Raw genomic sequence first — 7231 nt, 5'->3', positions numbered from 1 at the left:
CCCCCCAGCACCCCAAAACTCCCCATCAACCTCAAACCCCATTGCCCCTCCATCACCCACCCCAAACCCCCAGCACCCCAAAACCCCCCAGCACCCCAAAAAACCCTTTAGCCCCCCAGCACCCACCCCAAACCCCAAGCACCCCCTAGACCCCACTGCCCCCCATCACCCACCCCAAACAGCCAGCACCCCAAAACCCCCCAGCACCCCAAAAACCCCCAGCACCCCCAAAACCCCTTTAGCCCCCCCATCACCCACCCCAAACCCCCAGCACCCCCCAGACCCCACTGCCCCCATCCCCCACCCCAAACCCCCAGCACCCCAAAAACCCCCAGCACCCCCCAAACCCCTTTAGCCTCCCATCACCCACCCCAAGCCCCCAGCACCCCAAAACTCCCCCCAGCACCCCAAAGCCCCCCAGCACCCCAAAACCCCCTATACCCCCCCTTCACCTCCCCAGTCCCCTCCCCTTGCCCCTCCCCCGCGGGCCGTGCCCCCGGGACTACAACTCCCGGCATGCTCCGCGCCCCCCCCTTCCCCTCCCCTCCCGGCTTCCGGCGGGGCCGGCCCGGGGGAGCGGCGGCGGGCGGCAGGTGAGGGCGGGCGGGCGGCCGGGGCTGGGGGGGGGGGGCGGCTGCGAGCGGGACCCTCGGGGGGGCTGGGGGGGCTGTGAGGGGGGTTAGGAGGGGCTGGGGGGGTTGTGAGGGGGTTTAGGAAGAGCTGGAGGGGGTCAGGAGTGGGGGTTATGGAGGGGTTGGGGGGTTATGAGGGTGTGAGGGGGAGTTGTGAGGGGCTGGGGGGAGTTGTGAGGGGGGTTAGGAAAGCCTGGGGGGGGTCATGAGGGGGGTTTGAAGGGGGGTGAGGGGCTTTAGGAGGGGCTGGGGGTGTTATGAGGGAGTTGTGAAGGAGTTATGAGGGGATGGGGGTGGGTTAGGAGGGGGCTGAAGGGGGGTTAGGAGGGGCTGGGGGGTTGTGAGGGGGTTATGTAGGAGTGGGGGGGCTTATGGGGGGCTGAGGGGGTTTAGGAGGGGATCGAAGAGGGTTAAGAGGAGCTGGGGGGGGTTGTGAGGGGCGTTAGGAGGGGCTGGGGGTGTTAGGAGGGGGTTATGGGGGGATGAGGGGGGCGTTGGAGGGGGTTGAAGGGGGTTAGGAGGGGCTGGGGGGGTTGGGGGGGGTTAGGTAGGGATGGGGGGGTTGTGAGGGGGGTGAGGTGGGTTATGAGGGGCTGGGGGTGGTTATGTGGGTCTGGGGGGGTTATTTGGGGGTTATGGGGGGGTCCTGCTCCTCCTGCCCCAGTCCTGGGCCCAATCCTGGGGACCGTGCCCCGTTGTGTGCCCGGGGGCTGTCACCTCCCCGGGTGTCTTCCAGTGCCAAGCCCCCGGCCGTGCCGTCCCGTGGTGCTCACGCCTTGCGCCTCAACCTCTGCCCTCTGCGGCAGCCCCGGTGCCGTTTCTTTGTTTGCTCCGTCCCGTCCCGATGGTGTGGAACTTGAAACGCCCCCGCTGCGCTCGTTTAATTCTTTCCTCTTGACTTATTCCCCTCCTTGTCCGGCTGTGTTTGTCCAGGTGGAGGTAGGTGAGGTCTCGGTGCCCCTCCGGGCTGGCAGCAGGGCCAGGAGGTGTTGGGGCTGCAGGAGCTGCGTGCCCCAGGACAAATTCAAAGCCCTTCTCCGACCTGCCAAGGAGCCGTTCCCACAAACTAGGAAGAGAAACACGAATGCCTGCGACTGCTCCTCTGCTCCAGCGCGCAAAGAAACCTTGACTTGGGTAGGAAGGAGTGGGTCGTAAACTTGAAAGTTGCCTTTGGAAAACATCGTCGAGTCCCGGGCAGGGTCTCGTTGCAAGGGGACTCCTGAGGATTTGTGTGGTGCTGCCTTGGCAGGTAACAGGATCGCTTCAGCTGAGTTAGCCTGACGTGCCCGTGCGGTGGAAGTTGCACAGAAGTGCAATTAAAGCCCTCTGCCTGCCGTGATTGCAGCGTAAACGCCTGTTGCTCTTCAAGCGCACTATTTAAATCAATCCAAATTACCCTTACGAGTAGACAGGACCTAAAACTGTAATCTTACATAGCTTAAATTCCTTCTTAAATGAGAGTGGGGGGAATACAGCCAGAAGAAGGCCAGTTATGATGGAACCTCGTTGGCACGCGGTTATGCCAATTTAAATTAATACCTGGCGTGGTGACAGTCACAAATCCCTTTCCTTGTTCAGAGTTGGTTCAGACTTGTCCTTCCCAAGAGCACCACAAGCGACTGGATCCGTCCTAAATTAACGTGGTTTTGAGCACTTTCTGCTTGTGCTTTCGCAGGGCTCGCTCTGCTCTCAGGTGATGCCTCGGAGGGTGCTTTTGTTAGGGAATTTTTCCCTCCTGGACCACCAGGAAGCAGCTGGATGGCCCTAAAAGGCCCTAAAAAAGATGGGGAGGGTCAGTCCTGCTGGGGTTCGGGGCAGAGAGGCTGCCACCAACAAGGGGAACGTGATTGCTTCCTTGTTTTCCTGCCGCTGGATCGGTGATCTGTGATTATACAGCCTTCTGCTTCATTCAGTCGCTGGCTAATTTGATTTCCAGTTTAATTTGATGACAGTTTTGAGAGCCAAATCACTTGTATTGAAACAAATGGCTTCTATTTTGATCCAATTTCATTGTGTTTGGCATGTGCTGGGGTATCACGTGTGTCAAAAAGCGCTGACGCCGCAGCTCCTGGAGGTCTATTAGCCGGTGATGAATATTCAGTTACGAGCTCTACAGAACCTGGGTCTGGCCGCCGGGGGCGATGCCACGGTGGAAGTTGCACTGATGATATATTTTTTTTGTCGCTGGGCATGAAGCAAGTTGGCGGACATCCCCGTGGTCACCCCGACACGTTCATTTCTCAGTTTTGTGGGGGGGCTGCAGGGAGCGCGAGGACGCGGTGCGGCTGGTGGGGCGATGTCGGCACCTCGCTGCTGCCGTGGGTGATGGCGGGAGTGCAACGAGCTCAGGGGAGGGATGCTCCACGTCCCGGGCACTGCGAGTCAGCTTTTGTTGAGTTGGGATGTCTCACGGAAGTGTGCTGTGTGGTTTTTTTATGCAGATGTGGGAAAGCTCTCCTGCCGGAGGGGTGGGAGCCCCTGCAACGCTGACGGATGCGCTGCCATGGCAGCGTGAGGCTTTGTGTCGAGGGGAAAAAAAAAAAAAAAGTCCTTTTGGAGATCTATTTCTGTCATTTAATTAGTGGCTCTTGTCGGTGCCGTGGTGAGAAGTGTTTCCAGTTCTCTTCGCGCAGGGTTACGCGTCCGTCAGCCGGCGGTCACACCTGTGGCCGGGGGCCCTCCGAAGCGTGCCCCCAAAGCAAAGGGCGCATTCCTGGCGTGCCTCTCAGGTGAGGCAGCGCCCTGGAGATAGGCCAGCTGGGATGCACGGCCCTTCGAGGGGCCAGGAGGGCTTTTCCTGGGCTTTTTTTCACCATCCTCAGCTTTTCTGTGCCCCGGAGGAGTTTTGTGGCTGTGAGGAGACGGGCGCGATTCACTGATGGCTGCGTGATGGGTTTGGGATCGGGGGGAGGTTTCCTCCCGCCCCGCTCTCTCGTGGTCAGAGGGTGACCACGCAAAACCTCTCAGGGCGACTAATTAATCCCTGGGGCTTCTGCTCCTTGCAAACAGGGAATTCTCTTGGTGATGCTTAAGCGACGGAGGAGGTCATCGATGGGAAGGAGCCGCGGCGTGTGCTGCTCGGTGTGCTGCTCGTGGTGTCGGCTGGGTTCTGGTTATCAGCTGTGCTGAGATAGGGAGGTGAGAGGCAGCCTTCCTGCCCAGCTCCAGCCCGGCTGGCACGCCGGTTGAATTTCTTTGTTTACCGAGGGCTGTGTGCTCTTTCCACGTCGCGCTGGGGACGGGGTGGGGGAGGGAGGACTAATTATCTCCAGAGAGAGGCTTTTAATGCTATTAGCCGAAGGAACGGGCTTCGTCTCGTAGCTGAGCGAATTGATCGTGTGAAATAACATCAAGCACCAGCGGCAAAGATAGGAAAATTGAGAGGGCTCCAAACGAGCCTTCTCCGCCGAATCCTGGAAATAGATTTGTTTTTCTTCCCCCCCAGTCCGTTGGCTAGCAGCAGCCGTCGGAGGAGGAGGAGGGAAGGGGTAAACGGATTGTTAACTTTATTCTTTTGTGCTGGTGCTCTGGGCATGCTGGCTACAGAACAGGCAGGGATTGCTTACCTGCCAGCTGCGGGGCTGAGCTCCAAAGCGGAGCCGGGCGATGCATTGTCACCGTGTCTGCTGGGTGTCACGGGGCAGAGAAGGTGCGTGCCGACGAGGTCGGTTTGAGCAAGCCTGGCACTTCCCTACCCCCGGCGCTGAGCTCCGAGCCTGACTGCTCCAGCCGCCTGCCTTTTGAAGCAGATGTGGGGGAAGATCGTTGGACTTTGGTGAAGTTGAACGGGACGTGAGCTAGGGGGTCGGAACCTTCTCACCTCGCGGGCTCCAGGAGGCTGCCGTTGACAGCACGGACCCCCTGGCAGAGACGCTGGGCACCGACAGCCCCGTTTCCCTTTAGCTAAGTAATCCACAAAAGAGGCCCCCTTCGAGATGTGCTGCCACGGACTTGTCTAAAATCGATCGAGATTAATCCCCGCCATCGATTTTAAGCTGGAAGCAGCCTCCTAAGAGGTCGGGAGGGCTTCCTTCATTGACCGCCCACCTTGCGGAGGCGTCTGCTTTTCTGCCCTGCAGACTGTAAGCTTCTAAGGGCGTAAGCAAGAAAATATTGGCCCAAGTCCTGCTGAGAAGCCTTGATTTGTAAACTTGGCTCACGGATTGAGAGGCATTGGCTTGTTCCGTCCCGGCACGGCGTTTAGCACCAGGGCTTGCTCAGGGCTCTGCTGCCACAAACCCCGTGTTGTGGGGGGGGTCCCAGTGAAAAAGGAAAAAGGGTCTGGCCGTCTGCGACCCTCGGAGGTAAGGGTTGCAAGCCAGCGCTCTCTGCCACTTGCTCTGGTGCCCGTGGCCTCAGCGAGGCTGCTCGTGGACGTGAAGCTTCCAGAGGTGCTTATGGATGGGGGAAAAGCCAAAGGTCGTCGCCTTCGGGGAATGAGCTTTGAACAAAGCGTGCAGCCGTGTCTGAGCCAATTTTAAGGGGACTTTGGCATCTGCTGCACTCACATGCCTTTGCGGCGGTTGTTCTCTTGTCTGATTCTCTTCTCCTGCTCGCAAAGTCAAATGGGGAATTTTTGTGTGGCCAAGTAAATTCACTGATACGGGCTGGGGGTAATCATCTGTTCGAGCAGTGCCTGGTGGAAGCGTAATTCCTGTCAATATTATTTCTTGTCTTGGCAAGACCACCCTGCAGAGGCATAGAGGGGCTGCTGGGGGGACGTTATTGATTGCTCTGATCTCCAAAGCTGCTCAAAGGTGTTTGCTGCTTTGGTGTATTGTCAGGAGCTGCAGGAGGCAGGTTGGCAGGTCAGCCTGCGCGTCCTGGTGCGGGAAACTTCAGCGGGTTTCCGCAGGGACAGATCATTTGGATTGGGCTCTGGCTGAGCAGGCATCCCCGGGTTCCCTGGGAACCCATTTTTGCTGCTCTGCTGCGATGTGGGCAGCAGCAATTGGGGTGGACCCACAGAACTTCGGCTGCTGATCCATGCACGGGGTGTCTTCATCAGCTGGGACCTGGGAGAGGATGCTAAGGGCTATGCTCTGTGCTGCCAGCGTTGGTCTTGTTAGGGGTATTAAGTGTAGCCTGCCTGGTGCAAACCAGGTGTCATTTACTGTTGGGTAGGAAATGGCAGAAGTTGGAAGAGCCCACTGGGGTTTGCTCCCCTGTAAAGGGAGTTTGGTGCCAGAAGAGAACCAATAATTAGAAGCAAACTCTTTCTCCCTTAGATCTTTGATTAGTAGCAGGAGAGAAAGGGGCACGTTCCCTGTAGGGTCACTGGGGCTTCATTTACCTTGTGCTGAGAGGTAAATTAGCGCTCATATCCTGCTTTAACTTGACCTGGATCCTGTTCCTCCTGGCTGTGGATCAGGCCCACAGGTGAGCAAGGTCACAGCATTTTTCATCTTGTGCCTCCAGATCAGCTTTTAACGTGCAGTCCCGTAATTATGGACTAAAAAAAGCCACGAGTGAGATTGCAGGCATGTTTAAACACGATTTCTCTTGGCTCAGCTGCGCCTTTTTAGAGCAATATCAACCTTTGGGGTGGGATTGTCGGATGAGTGCTGTCGGGCTGTCTTGGCTTGTGCTGTTTTACAGCAGTTTTGAAATGAGCCGTGGCTTCAGGCCATCTGGCTTTTCTGTTACCTGCTCGGTGCAAAGTGAGGACAGTTAACAGAGGGCCAGCACTGAGGGAGCGGGGAAACTTGAGCAAAATTCATACCTGCTAACTCAGCCTGGCACCTGATAGTGCAAGGAGTGGGTTTTGCTGCTGTTATTGTTCTGTTTCACTTGTCTCGTAAACACCGGATTATTATTTTTTTTTTTTCCTGGATTTGAAGATAAAATAGGGTTTGCAGGAAGGGAAGTGCCCAGGCTGGAAAACTCTGCTCATGCGTGGGCTGCTCAGCTGCCCTGCCTGACGCCGGGATTCGGGCTGGCTCCTTCTGCACCTCGTCTCGTAACGCACCCGAGTGACAGCCTCGCCGAGTCTTCTGGGGGCGTTGGTGGGGAGAAGGTGGGAAACGTTCACGGTGAATTCACCAAGCAAGCTTTTTGGGGCTGTCTTGGCCACGTTCGGAAGCTGTCCGTGAGGCAGGGAGGTCGCTGCGTGAACGCATCAGGTGTGGAAAACAGAGCGAGGGAGCGCTGCGAGACTGCTGCATCCCCGGCATCGGTTTGACACTGGCAATTACATTAATCAGTACTTCTCCTCTGCTTTTAGCTTCAGAACGAAGCCTTCAATCTGAATCCTAATGGCTGGGTTCTGTACCCGTCAACCAGTCTCTGAGCACGGGGAAAATGAGGATGTTTGGGTGGACAGGAGGCCTAATTTAGCTCCCAGCTGTGCCGCTGCCTTGCTGTTTGATGTCAGGCAAGCCACACTTTCCTGTACCTGTTTCATCCTCCGCAAGATTAAAAGTGCTTAGCGAGGGCGTAGTCATGCTCTTGTTGTTCATAGCTGGAGGGAAATACTAATTGCATCTCAGCCTTGAGGGCCGTAATTAGCAGCCAGGTTGTACTGGTCTGGGTCCCATCTCTTACGTGTTGCGCAGGGTGTAGATGCGGCCTTTGGGAAGGAGAACGTGAGTAACAGGAGG

General features: G+C 57.2%; 1 long non-coding RNA gene across 1 annotated transcript in view; it reads right to left on the bottom strand.

Annotated features, from left to right (window-relative positions):
• The window catches only part of LOC118177753, an 18138-nt gene extending 13638 nt beyond the window's left edge, over nucleotides 1-4500 (bottom strand). The window contains exon 1 of the long non-coding RNA XR_004755912.1: nucleotides 4491-4500. This is a non-coding gene — a long non-coding RNA (uncharacterized LOC118177753). The remainder of the gene's footprint in view (nucleotides 1-4490) is intronic.
• Between the last annotated feature and the right edge of the window lie 2731 nt (nucleotides 4501-7231).

Source organism: Oxyura jamaicensis, chromosome 23, assembly GCF_011077185.1.
Source record: "Oxyura jamaicensis isolate SHBP4307 breed ruddy duck chromosome 23, BPBGC_Ojam_1.0, whole genome shotgun sequence".
Taxonomy (NCBI): Eukaryota; Metazoa; Chordata; class Aves; order Anseriformes; family Anatidae; genus Oxyura; species Oxyura jamaicensis.
The sequence above is the reverse complement of the archived record's forward strand: the minus strand, read 5'-3'. Positions and strand labels throughout refer to the sequence as shown.